Consider the following 14,920-nt stretch of genomic DNA (forward strand, 5'->3'; position numbering starts at 1 on the left):
AAAGATTGTTATTTGGGTCAATGTGTTAAGTGTGTGGCTGTTCTACAAACGGACAAAAGTAATAAATTTTTCAAAATTTGGTCGTTCTGAAAGTTTGAAATTTTGTATAAGTGTAACAGTTGATATGTAGGATTGAGATAAGAAGGTTGCTTTGAAAATGCATACTGCAAGTGTACGAAAATGGTACTACTTTCGCAACAAATTGCTATTGGAAGAAATGATAAAGCTGGAATTCTGTTATTACGGTCAATACTGGTGCGTAGAGGTAAGATAAGGAGGGCGCATTGGAAATAGGTACTATAGATGTACAGAAAGCACTAAATTTGCTACAATGAAATTCGGAATGAGTGCCACTGTTGATGTGTAGGGTTGAGATACGGAGTTCTCTTTGGAATAAGGAACTTAACCGTACGAAAAGTACTAAATTTGTTACAATTTGGTATAAGATGTTGAGATAAGGAGATGGTTTTGAAAATTGGAGCTATAAGCACATAAAATGGAATTAAAAACCCTAATGTCAAGTGTTATTGGTAAACACGAAAATATGGTTCTTGGAATTCAAACTACTGGCCTGTGTCGAATTTAAATTTGTTCGAACTACTGCAAAACTTCTGTTCTTCAGTGTTTTAATTAACTTGCTTTGGTGTCCGTTTTGTTCAAATCTGGTAACTCATTTTTAACACAGTTGCAGTTGACCAATTGAACTAAAACTTTGCGGACTTTTCAGATTTGGATGACAATACATGAATATGAAACCAATACCAATATGGGTCCATTTTTTCCTACCGCCCTATATATCGGTACCACCCGATTTCAGGTTATTTGAGAATTTTGTCTTCATTTTAGCCTGAAGTGGCTCTAACTTGGCATTTGGAGTTCCCAACGGTTCAGAAATTTCCCCACTAAAAATTGTGGGCATAAGTCAAGTTTTAGTTTAGTCCCCATATAGCGGTACCACCCGAGTTAATTCAAATCTAGTAACTCATTTTTAACACAGTTGCAGTTGACCAATCGAACTGAAACTTTGCACACTTTTCAGATTTGGATGACAATACATAAATTGTAACCAAAACCAATACGGGTCCATTGTTTCCTATAGCCACCATATAGCGGTGCCACACGATTTAAGGTGTTTTGAGTATTCATTTTTAGTCCGAATTGGCTGTAACTTGGCATTTGGTGTTCCCAATTGTACAGAAAGTTCCCCACAAAAAATTGTGGATATTGGTCAAATTTTGGTGTAGCCCTCATATAAGGATACAACCCGATTTCAGCCTATTAAAAGTTTTTATCTACATTTTCGACATAAATTGACTGTAATTTGGTTATGGACTTCTCAGTGGTCAAAAAAATTATTTACTAAAAAGTTAAAAATAAAAGATAATTAAAAAAAAGTTTCAGTGTTTTATTTATAAATGCAATTAAAACTAGAAAATAATTTGCCGCTTAGCCTCAATAAGTATATTCTTCCACATGATGGAATCCCTCAAAAAAAAACGCTTGCATATAAATTAAAAATGGTGGCAAAATGAAACGGCAAGCGTTTTATTTGGGAGATTCCATCATGTGGAAGAATATACTTATTGAGGCTAAGTGGCAAATTATTTTCTACTTTTATGTACATTTATAAATAAAACACTGAAAATTAATTTTTTAATTATCTTTTATTTTTAAAATTTATTTCATTTTCGTTTTCAAACAAACAAAAAATGTACAATAAGAGGAGTAACTACCAAACTCCTCTTTTTGTACAATTTTCGAACGAAATTTAACTCAAATCGTTTCACAGAAACCGGCATAAGTATACGAAAAACACTAATTGTGTCCCTTTAGTATTGGGGAGGTTAGGAATCGAATTCTGTAATTTGAATGAATTTAAAAAAGTTTACTTTATAAATTCTTGGTTAAACAAAACGTAAGTATAAAGAACGGGGTAAATAAAAATTCTGTTTGCAATCTCTTTTCTATACATACACAGAGGAAAAAATGCCTCTCTAACATATGCCCCAAACATATTTTGCAGCAAACATATATTTGTTTGCAAACAGTCCTAAACATATGTTTGGGTCCTGCAAATAAATATATGTTTAGGTGCAAAATATATTTGTTTGCGTGCAAACCTATATATGTTTGGGTGCAAACAAATATATGTTTAGATGAAATATAAATACAAAACCACAATCCACAAAAACTCATACACGTACACAGGGACGTAGCCAGGATTTCATTTCGGGGGGGCCCACATGACAAAAATTTTGAAAGTTCATGTTAGCGAAAATTTCTTATTTAGCAATGATGTAAACCTTATTTTAGATATATATTACCGATGAAAAAATTTGCATTACTATTTTTTAATTAAAATGACGTAAGACTTTTAGGCCAATTTGTCCTTGTTTTCAGAACTTTTTTGACAGTATAATAGGTTCAAAACAATGTGTACATTAATAATCGCATATATTTTTGGGTGCATCATTTATCAAATAACTCACAACTACAGTGAATGTTATGTAATTCAGTGAAGATAGACAATATTATCAGAAAAATCTTAGAAATATCTTAACATTTAATTTTTTTGCTTACATAGAATGTTGAGGACATTTCCTCTGTTTCCTACTTCACAAAAGTTCAAAATCACGGCTTCAATTTTCCAATCCAAATTTTATTTAGTAATTTATGGATGGAAAATGGGATTAGTAGAGAATTGATTTATGCAGAGGGAACGTTGGATATCATGGCGTTATCCACTAGTATTTTTCATATTTACAGGTAGAATTTAGAAGGAACAAACTACGAGGCGCGTGTCTTCTTTTTTGGTCTCCTATCACGCTGCGATGTCAGAATATGCTCAATTTTTCAATTGGTGTCAGGTGCCCAATCGTTGTTATTGTCATAAAGAAATTTTAGTTATTTCCCTAAAGATATTTTGGTGTCCAAAGGTAGGTCTTATCACAAAGAATTTCTGGAGGCCGATTGTGGATTTCTTGATAGAGAAATAATGCTGAGCAATAGTGAATGTATCCATGATGAAATTTTAGCACCCAATCGCGAGTATGTAAATCACAAATTCTGTCGCCCAATCGTGCATCTGTCAACAGACTAATTTCGGACTAATTTCCTATTGAAATTGATCAGGAACTAGGAAATCTCTGACAAACAGTCTTGAATTCTTTTAAACTGAAATTCTGGCGCTCAATCCAAGTTTCATACATGTATACATTCTTTTAGCAAAAATCCACAAACACAATTTTTCCCAATCTACATTTTTTATACTCTCAACCTTTAGTCCTCATCGAAATAATAGTTTTAGGGCCAGAGTGTTTTTGGAAGAAATCTATTTCAGAAAACTTTTAGTCGACTTAGCTATGTTCGTCCGTCTGGGTGGCTGCCTGGAGAACACGTAATTCTCGAACATTTCAACCGATTCGGTCCAAAATTTGGTCTTCGTGATATTTTGTCAAAATGTTGATCAATTTCGATCGACTATAGATCCACACTTTCGGTAACCTTCCACAGAATATTTCAAAAAAAATCAGAGTAGTGCAGTTTAAGACCTCTCTGGATAATTAGTAAATATATCTGTGTATGCTTAAGACCTCAGTAGTCATGGCTTCACTTCCTTTATGCTAATAATTTAGTATAAGTAGAAATATGAAATAAATAAATTAATAAATAAAAATACCTCTCTGGAAAGGCTTTGTTTTTTTGCAACAAGTGTTCTCGGGGACCCTATTACTATAGTACTATAGTTTTTTCAGGGGCAACTATAGTTTTTTTTCAGGGGCAAGTCCATACTTCCAGAGAAAATGGCCCGAGCTGTAAAGAACACCTAAGGCCATCATGTGTAGTGGCTGGTGCGCACGACAACGTTCGAACCGGATACTGCGTTGGTCCAAACTTTGTTTATCACAATATTTCTGCGAGCCTTATATAAATTTCGAAGATGGTGATTTTCCCCCAAATTTCAAGAATTTTATTGAAAGTGGTATATGCGATTTTCTTAAACCGAGCAACAGATTTGGTCCAAACTTTGGATTTAGTAATATTTTGTCCAGACTTAGTTTTAGCTCGAAAATGGACCATACTGTGTACATCCCTCACAAACCATCAAAACAGTTGTTTAATGTAGTTTAAGGTCTGTGCGAGGATCCTTAGAAGGTATTCCTTGTGTTTAGAGCGGTATTATGTTTTTCGTGGGTAAGTCCATATTTCCTGAAAAAAACTGAAAATTATACGTGACGAACTGAAATGACTGCTGGGCGCAATATCTTCTAAAAGGAATGATACCCAATATAAGATCTACTTCCGAAATGAACTATGTCGGTCCGGTCCGGTCCAGCAGCACTTGTGGTCAATGATAAAATTCATGTTTTGTTGGCAAGTTCATACGTCCGAAAATGACTACACAATTCTGAAAATCTCCCAATAGATAGCTTTGGGTTAAAGAATTTTGGTTGTGTAGTCGCTATTCGATCTGTCCATAGTTGAAAGTTTCAGTTCACACAGGCTCAGGGTATATTCCCGTCCGCAAATACGACTGTTACTTGTTGAGATTTTGACGAAGACGAATCTGTTTCCGATAAGCTTTTTTTTTGATTTCGTTTGTCGTCACAAAGTCCTTTGCCTAAGAAGGCAAAAGGAACATTTCTAGAAATGTGCATCCATTGAAATTACTTCCCAAAATACAATTCAAAGAGTAATCGACAGAAAAATTTCTAAAGATGAAATTCAATGTAATTACGAAATATTGGAAATAATATGCAATAAATAAAATATAAACATTGGCCTCAATCTCAATACCCATGATTTTATTAACATTCGAAAGGTCGAACAAAACATAGACATTTACTAATTTGTAGCAAGAAACGATTTTGAAATAATCTCAACGGACGACACTGCGTTGGAACAGAAATTATTAGTCCGGTCAAAATAGACATTGAAATAGCAAAAATTCCCACAAAGCTGAATTTTGGTGGAGAGCTAGGGTTTGCCATTAGAAGCAACGTTCTAAAAGTCCCCATCGATCCCATGTGTGCAAAAAAATTATTCGGGGTCAAAGGTCAAAATTTAAGGGTTTTTAGGTTTTCGAATTTATTTTTTATTGATCGAATCAGATCGAAATATTGTAGACAGAAAAATTATCTACAAGTTTGACCCTTATAAATTTTTTCTTAGAAGGAACCATTCTTGAGATATAGCTGTTCTAAAAAACACATGATTTTTATGCACTTATAAGGGAAATGTGCACTTATTCAGACGAACCGGCTAAAATAAGCGAAGTAATCGGGTCTGTCTTCCCAAAAAATATATATTTTCTTGAAGAGCGAAATTATAGCTATCTTCTAAAAAAAATTCCAACAAAATCGGAGTGTATTTAGTAGAGTTATTCAATGTTAGAGTCATTTTATGCAAAAATAGCCCATTTAACCCACATTTGTAATTGTAAGCCCAACAGGAACGACCCCAACGAAAACTCTCCGATTTTTTTCAAGTTTTGTCCGAAGGTAGGGTTTGTTGCGCTGATTACGGAAATGTATAATTTTCAACGGTTGCGGATCCGGTTCGCCGGTTATTAGACCCGAAGGGCCAAATTTAAAAACCGGGTTAGACCCGGTTCTACTGAACCGATTACTGCAAACTGGATATCGCTTGAAAGCTTACGGAAGTTACTTTAACCGGTTCGCCTCATAATGTACTTACGCGGCTAATTTTTTATTTGACCTTTAGATCGAGATATCTCGAAAATGCTAAGTCTTTTTTAAGAATCATAAAGACCACTCTTGTAGACAATTATTGAATCTACAACTTTTACTTTAGCCGGATTTCGCTAAGTCTTACCGTTTTTTAAAAAAATTAAAAAAATTGAATAATGCCTCCAAAAATGACCTTTGACCCCGAATAACTTATTTTGCACACATGGGATCGATGGGGACTTTTAGGACGTTGCTTCTAATGACCAACCCTAGCTCTCCACCAAAATTCAGCTTTGTGGGAATTTTTGCAATTTCCCCCTTATACGCATGTCTATTTTGACCGGACTATATATCATAAAAAATGGTTGATATAGTTTTTTTTGCAAATTTCAAACATAATAAAGAATTTGTAATTGTTATGATGTTCAAAATAGTTCATTACAAAAACGTGTTAGATACTCTATACAAAAATGTAAATCCACAAAGATTAAGCAACGATCTTTTATTGGTCTTATCAAAAATTTCAAAAGCAAAAGATCGGAAGAACTTTTTCCAGATGTTGTTTTTAAGCCAAAGTATTGGACGTAATATGCTGCAAACGTCCAATAAATACAAATAAACGTCTTGTTCTGAACTCAGTAACACTTACAGTCAGCCTAAAATTACGATTAAACGCTTAAACAACACCTTACAACTTAAAAACAACTATGCAAAAAATTGCTCAAAAAGCCTGACGTGTTCCTTATTTTTATACTTTCAAATATGTTGGACAATAATGTATACCAATGTAGTTAAATAATTCTCAGTAATACTTCCTCCAAATACTTTACATATTTCTTTAAAAATTGAAAACAGTTTAACATTTTACTCAAAAATTAAAAACTTTTTTAGATAAGCTATATCCTATGGGAACGAAAATCACTTCACTTCACGCCCCTGGCTACGTCGGTGCACGTACACCAGAGTAAGGCAATGTGTCTCCGTGAGCGTAAAATTACTCTCGCTCACAACCTGTGTAGACTCTAATTGTTGGTGACCGACCGAGAGTAAATTTACGCTCACGGGAGATCCATTGCCCTACTGCGACACACACATTTTCTTTTATTGAAATGTTTAGAAATACCAAATACAAAAGCAACGACAGACGCGTAGATACATATAAAATTTCCAAATAAAAGAAATAGTGTCACACTTTTAGAAAGAGAACAAATAAGACTATTAATTATAAAATCAACATCGAACGCTTCTCGTTATTTGTGAAATAAAACACATTCTCCTCAAAATTGTAATCATCAACGGGAAATCGGCATCTGATATCAAATGATTATATAATGTAATAAATAGGTACATCCATATTTCAAATATATGCATGTATATGAAAAATGTACTAATGTTATTACCAATATTAAATGCGATTTCTTCCTTGTCCAATAAAATATTTCCATTCACCTTTTTGATCCAATTATAAAATGTCCAATTATAAAATGTATTGGGTATTTAATTTACTAAAAATCACAATTTCTTTGAGAAAACGCAAACACTGATTTATTAATATATTTTTTTTTTCTCTTCGCTTGTGAATGAATAAATCGCAACAACAACAACAAACAACGGACACACGTGTTTGGCTGCGACATTCGATTGTATACACACCACCAAAGCAAAAACAAACTTTTTCACAAATATGTTGGTATCCAAACAAATAAAATTGATATAAGTTACAAAATGTTGCAAACATTTGCAATGTTGCAAACATTGTTTGGATCCAAAGATATTTCTAACATATATATTTTTGCGTGTATATGTATGTATGTGAACTGTTCACTAACATTCTAGTTTTTATACATTTTCTTTTCTTGATTCCATTTGTTTAACAACTTCCAAAACAACAAAGTTATTCTTATTGAAATCATATATTGCATTCATTGAATTGGTTAAAATGTTGAAGAAAAGATGCGAAAGTTCAGATGCGATGCTGGAGAAAAGATCATATCTTTCAGGTATTCATTTGAAGAAATGCAAAAGATCTGGTGAAATCATGACATCGCATGGAACCACTTCAATAAAGTTTTTCTGGATATACAACGTTGCAGTAATCAGTAAAGTCTGCGAATTGAGAAAACATCAAAATCCGATCGGGAATACCACAGGTGGGTATTGGCTCTTATGAATCTGATTTTCCAATTGTGTAATACTAAATTGTGTTCAACAACCTTACAGAGATTTATTTGTTCCAGTTATTTGTTGTTGTTGTTTTTCATTTTATTACGTTAAAACACTGAGAACCTTTCAGAGAACTCACAGAGTTTAATTACATCTAAAGTCAATCCGTTAATAAAAATACAAAATAGCACAGTTCCGATTATTTTACACGTTTAAGATTTTAGAGCATTCTTTTGAGCACTTTTGTGGCAACAGTTAACCCGCTTTCGAATCCTAGGAAAAAGAATGGTCGAAAGTACATCGTGTTTTTGTTGGGGAATGTAGGTGATATTATAAATTACGTCTTTGACGATTTTTCCCTAAGCTGATATAATGTTTTCGTTACAATTAACATGAGAGTTATTGCAATATGTCGAATATAATCTCTCGCGTTTTAATAAAAATCCTCTAGAGAGGTGCTACCGTTATAGAAGTCCGCTCAAGACCACTTCCAGCAGAAGAAGGTTTGAGTCAACACAGTCTAAATCAGCATCCGGCAAAAAGGGGCACACGTGCCCTTGATGAGAGTAACGACAAATCAACCACCATAATTTTAACAATACAATAACCCACATGATGTTTGTGTAGAGAGAGCGAAATTATACGCTCTCGATGTCGTATGCGTTTGACCGCACATACTTCATTTGTATGGGTGCCGATACCTGTCATAGATGATGAAATTGAAATTGAAGTTATCCACCAATTTTCATAAGTCAAATTATTTTTATTAGTGGAGAGCTACTTTCCAATAAGCCAGGAGAGATTTTTAAGTTAAAGGAGAAGATCTCAAACCTGTCAGTCAATATCTTAGAGTGCATTTAGGCTTCCGTCAGGCATCACTATCTTCTATTCCTATCAAATATAAATGTATTTTAGCAGTTTGCGTGGTAACTTTTTTCTTTTTTAATATCTATCTTTACCATGTCCTAGTTAAATTTGAACAATTTTAAATTAATTTTTTCCCTCAGGATCTTTTAGTTTTTTAAGGAATCTCTTCCTATATACTTTACTTATTCCAACACTTGACTCTTCCCCTTTGTCATGCTTTTCTTTCTGGTTTTGTTTTATAAAATAATATTAAATAAATTTGCATTGTGTACAGAAAAAACAGCAAAGAAAGAGAAATAATCTCATAACAATTTGTAACGGTCGCTGTAATGATTTTAATACAAAAGATTGTTATACTCAGTCATAAACTTAATTACACCATCTACAAACACAGCATTTTTTCCTTTCATTTCCTTCCTTGTTGTGTGCGGCTCAAAAGCAACAACAACAAAAAACGTTAAGAACAAAAATTATAAAGAACAAAGAAAAAGAGTGCTTCTAATTACACAATAGCGAATGGTACAAGTACAAGTATTCCAAAAGGAAACTCACTTTACAAGGAAATCTTTAGCAGAAATCCCAGCCTGTCTTAATCAGCCAAAGCAGGCCAGCAACAAAAAACAACTCATCTAGCCCAACCCATCCAGGATGTGCCATCATCATTTAACCCCCCTCCTTCCACTAATGTCCAGTTACGTAGCCACTTGCGAAGGCTTAATGAATTTTAAAAATTTTCAAAAACAACAGTTAGGGCGGTGTGCAAACTTTTAGGACTACTTCAGCTGAGGCTGAATCCCCACCGTGTTTGCCGTTCTCATTAAATGGCGGACTTAATGGGCGAATATTAAATTATGCGCACAATGCCAACAAACATTGGACGGTGTTCTGTGTTTATTTTTAATGGTTTAAAACAAGGCAAAAAAACGGAAATAAAATAAACCGGACACGAGAACAAAAAATGGTGGACAAATGAAAACGCAAACCATAGATGTCGCTTTGACATTAAAATAATAAACAGCAAAAGACAAATGAAGCCCTCAACACTTTGCTTCCATCTATGAGATCTACTGTGATGGCATAACAAAGCAATTTGCATTCCAAGTCGTAAGCCCTATGCCCTATGATCGGTCTATTGGCATAATTTGAAATATATATATTTCATGATTATTTTGAATTGTGGTAAATACTCGTATATATAAAATCACGAAACGAATATTGAATATCATTCGACCACAATATTTTTTATTAATATGTATGTCAGAAGTATGTATATTGTTCATGTGTTCAAGTTTGGTTGTTTTGCACTATCGCAAGAATTTCATCTGCGAGTCTCTCCTGATGGCAAGAACATGGAAATAATACACTTCAATTTAAGTTATCATATGTGCAAGTGACTGAGTCAATTCTGTTCCCAGGTTTCCTAGAACATAATCCTGATTCTTTAACCTCTAAATCTACTGCTTCTCCTTAATAATATGTTTCACAAAATGCGAAGACACGAAACATAATAAGTTAATATCAGGAGGTTAAACGACCTTAGATGGTCTGATTGAAGTTGAAGAAACAAGTATTACCGATGTTTATTTCGTAATCCACTCATATAATAAGTGCTGGTAACCAGCATAATTAGTTGGTATAACCCATAATAGATATATCAAGAAAATCGCGGCGAATCTCAGTCGATAGATACGAGGGCAGCACGAAAACTATCTGGCCTAGGCAACACAGCGTGTTACCAGGCGCAATTTGTTTTTTTGGAAAGTTTGACAGTTTTAAGCTACATGTACTCAGGATTAGAGTTTCTGGTCGGGAATTCCCGGCCCGGGATTTCCCGGGAATTCCCGAAATTTTTTGAACGGGATTTCCCGGGAAATTTTTTTGAAATTCCCGGGAATTCGGGTATCTGTATTTTCATGTATAAGTCATGTATCGGGGACCCTATAAAGTATATATATTCTTAATCAGGGTAAAATTCTATGTCGATATAACCATGTCCGTCTATAACCGCCCGTCTGTTGAATTCAAGATACAGCTCGCAATATTTTGAAGGTTGTGGCCTCAATATTCCTCCGAAATGGCTGAAATTTGGTATTTAGTCTTGATTTGTGATATAAAACTGTCCATTTGAAATGTCCACGCATTTATATTTTACCTCCCTTTTTTCGGTATTTTTAAGATTATGGCCACAATAATCCATTGAAGTGGCTGAAATTTGGTATTTAGTCTTCGTTGGGGTTATAAAATATTCCAGAAAAGAATTATTAGTATAGGTCCACGTCTTCCTATATCCCCCATGAAAGCATACCTCTTGATTTTTGGTATTTTTTAGGTTTTAGCCACATTATCTTACAAAAGTATTGGATTTTGTCTTCTTCATAAACGAAATGAAACTAATTGTTCCATTTTACTTCAATTCAATTGGTTGTGGAGGGTATAAGAAGTTCGGCCAACCGAACTTAACACCGTTCTTAATTGTTTGTCTTATAGTTATTTAATGTTGGCAATATAGTGGAGTCGCGATAATTCGTGCCCCGATTATTCGTAATTGCGGGTCCATTGTAAAAATCGCGGTAATTCGGATAAAATATATACATTTTGCAGTTTGCTTTGTTTTTTGACCAATTGGTTGTAACGATTCGTTTATTTATTTTAGATGGGCTTTTTTTTGGTCAGATTTTCTTAATGAATAAAACTAATGTAAATTCATTATTTTTCTTTATTTTTTTATTATAAAATAATGAATTTACATTAGTTTTATTCATTAAGAAAATCTGACCAAAAAAAAAGCCCATCTAAAATAAATAAGAGTATATGGCGAAAAACAAAATTTTTTTACAATCGATGAATCCGAGTTTCACCCTTTGAGAATTCGCGAACTGTTAACATATTCTATATAGTATGATATACATTCGTTAAACTGAAGTGTTTTAGGAGGAATCCCATAAGGTCGACCATTAAAATTAATTTACGTGGAAGCTGTGTTGGCATCAATGTAGATAAATAGGTAAAAATGGGTTGAAGCCAACAAGTTTTTTTATGCTCCCTTCCGATTTTAGGCTTAACCTTACATTTTATAGACATATGCCCAAAGAAAGACTCAAAGAAGTCTTCATGGGCAATATGATACTAGTGTATCATTTTTCGATATATCCACTGCATCCACCTAAAATTGATGCTGCCATTTTGAAGCCGGAATTTCGGGGTTTTTTGAATTTTTTTAATAATCCGGACGCGCAAGAAGATAATATTCCAAACTCATAGCACGATTATAGAACTCGTGATTTTACGTCGTTTGGTGCATATCTCATGAGTGTGCTCCTTACAGCATCCTAGTAATTGGAGTCTAAAGGCCAATATTTGATGCGTGATTTTTTTTAAAAAACCTATTTTTTGCGTTTAAAATTTACAAGTGCAATTCAATTTCCTTTGTACCCCACGTGAATTTAGTTTTTTTACGCGACGGATCTAATGAGACCTTCCGCGATCGAATCCATCCACTAAAACCGCGGATATAGATACCCTGAAAATGGGAAAAGCAGCAAAAAAATATTTCGACAAATCCGCGTACTAAACCGCGATTTTCTTGAAATTTTTTTACGTAAATGGTATCCTTTATACGCGATTATAATATTTGCGAAAATGCGTGTCATTAATTACAGAGATTCGCGTGTAATATGGGTTTTTCACCAAAAATAGAATGTGGAGGCACATCCGCGGTTCTTGAAGAATCTATTTAAAATTGGTATATTTGGACGTATTTTTGATAGGCGCTGACGAAACCGGATGCGCATCAAAAGCGTATGCACATTGCGCGACTTTTACCAACTTTAAGGTTTTTTGCAGTGTATGATGCAACTGGTGGCACACAATGGCCCCTGAGTGAAACATCGAAATATGCATAAATGTTGACAGAGATTGATTTGCTGTATCCAAAATCGGATGCGCATCAACCGACTTCAACTAATTCGCGAATAACAGGCTTTTTAATTATAATATTAATTGAATGATTGTAATTTCAATATTACTCTTAATTTCATACCCTTATAAGTTATCACAGTAATCAGTTAAACTCTCGCGATGGTAAACCATATGTTTTGATGAAGTTTTAACTGTATACATTCATTATTCTATGGGATTTTAGCAAAATAGTTGGAGAACTCCTAAATATTTTTTTCTAATTTTTAGAATCAAACCAAAAAAATATTTGCAGCAATATTTTCCAACAATAAGTTTTTCTCTTTTGTTGTTGCTGTAATATGCAATTTATGTACCCAATCTCTATAAATTTGGTATCATATTTTTCTACGCATTGTCTAGATTCCGCATATATTCTTTAATTTATTTTTAGAGGGTTTGTACGGATTCTGGGACAGGATAATTTGGATTTACTTCAAAATTTTTTTATTATTTGTTGACTTTCCGCGAAAATAATAATAAATTTAATAACTATTTAAACATCTACGAATAGATATGGACTGCTGTTAACGATTTATGCATACATTTTCTCATAACAACAAAAAAGATATTTTTAAATATTTTTTCTTTATATGAGAATAAAAACCGCTATAACTTTTGCGCGCATTGGCCAATATCGCGAACGCGAGCAGATTTGAAACCGGATTTTTTTCATTTACCTCTGTACCAAAAATCGTAGATGTGCTCGTAAAAAAAATTTTTAATTTTTTTCAAATGGAATTGTAAAGGAATTTTGTTATTCACCATATACATTTTGGTTCTCTCGTTAATTCGTGTTTTTCTCTGGAATTCGAACCTCACATAATTCTATATTTTTAGTTGATTAAAAGATATAAAAGCTGTGATCTATTCGAAATGTTGTATTCTCCAAAGTTATTGCATGCAATATTAAAAACTGTATAATGTATAAGTGGCAAATGGAGTATATTAGGATTGGAAGCCAGTAATAACTATGGTATGAATGTTCATATAAGTACGCCTCTAATCATTGGTGCCACCGTGTTGCAATTGTGAAGTCGTGTACTGAAAAGGTCAGCCGTATAAAAATTCGCTATTAAGGATTTGTTCTATGATGGTTGGTTGGTTTAATATAACCTCCGCAAATTAGTCAGGAATAATTGGATTTTGATCGCATACATATGATATTCTTGAACGTCTTTCAAGATGTTTGTTATTGCTTTTTGATCCTTTTGTATTTTACCCTTAATATTGTTCCAAAGAGATAACTAACGACGCAAGTAAACATAAAGGGAGTAAGTACTTCATGTTTGCTTACTCTCTGTCACGTCTATGCCCCACGGATTCGATTTCCCATAGTCCCGGGAATGAGAAATTTTCATTCCCGATTTCCCGGGAATGAAAAAAGGTCGGGAATTCCCAAACTCTACTCAGGATAGGACAATTGCAAAAGGGCTTTTGTGGATTGGTGCAAAGAAATTGTGAATAAAAACAATCACGGTGCTTCAAACGTTATTTATAAGATCGTCACAGGCGACGAATCTGGGATCTATACTTAGGAGCCCGAAACAAAATAGGAATCGACAGTTTGGGTCTTCGAAAGCGAGCCAAATCCAACGAAAGTTGTTCATGAAAGAAGACCTTCGAAGCAAATGGTCACCTGTTTCTTCGGCAAAACTTACCGTGTGGCGACTACACGGCTTGAGAAATATAGGACGGTAAATTCTCAGTGTTCCATTACAATTTGTTTGCCTGAAATCTTCTGAGAAACAAGAGAAGACGAATCATTCTGCATCGTGACAATGAGAGCTCTCACACATCGATTCAAAACTGCGCCTGTTTGACCGGACAAAACGAGGATTTGATGGCTCATCCGCCGTAAAGACCTGACTGGGGATCCAATGACTTCGTTTGATTCCAGGATATCAAGGTTGGTCAACGATTTTCGTCGCCAGAAGATGCTGTTGAAGCGTTCCAAAACCATGTTGTCGAAATGTCGCAATCGGAGTGGAAAACGTGCTTCAACAATTAGTTTGAGCGCATGAAAAACTGTACAAATCATCCTGGAGACTACTTAAGAAAACAGTAAAACTATTTTTGATGGTAAATATTCGCGTTTTCATTGTAAGGCCAGATAGTTATCGTGCAGCCCTCGTATAATAATCAATGAGCCTGTTACCTAAAATTGGGAAGCAGTTTGCAACTGGATTTTGGATACCAAATATTCACATCAGTATGATCCGCTATGTGGCAACATAGAAACCGAT

This window comes from Musca autumnalis, unplaced genomic scaffold (genome assembly GCF_047663935.1).
Source record: "Musca autumnalis isolate F117 unplaced genomic scaffold, ASM4766393v1 scaffold_5, whole genome shotgun sequence".
NCBI lineage: Eukaryota > Metazoa > Arthropoda > Insecta > Diptera > Muscidae > Musca > Musca autumnalis.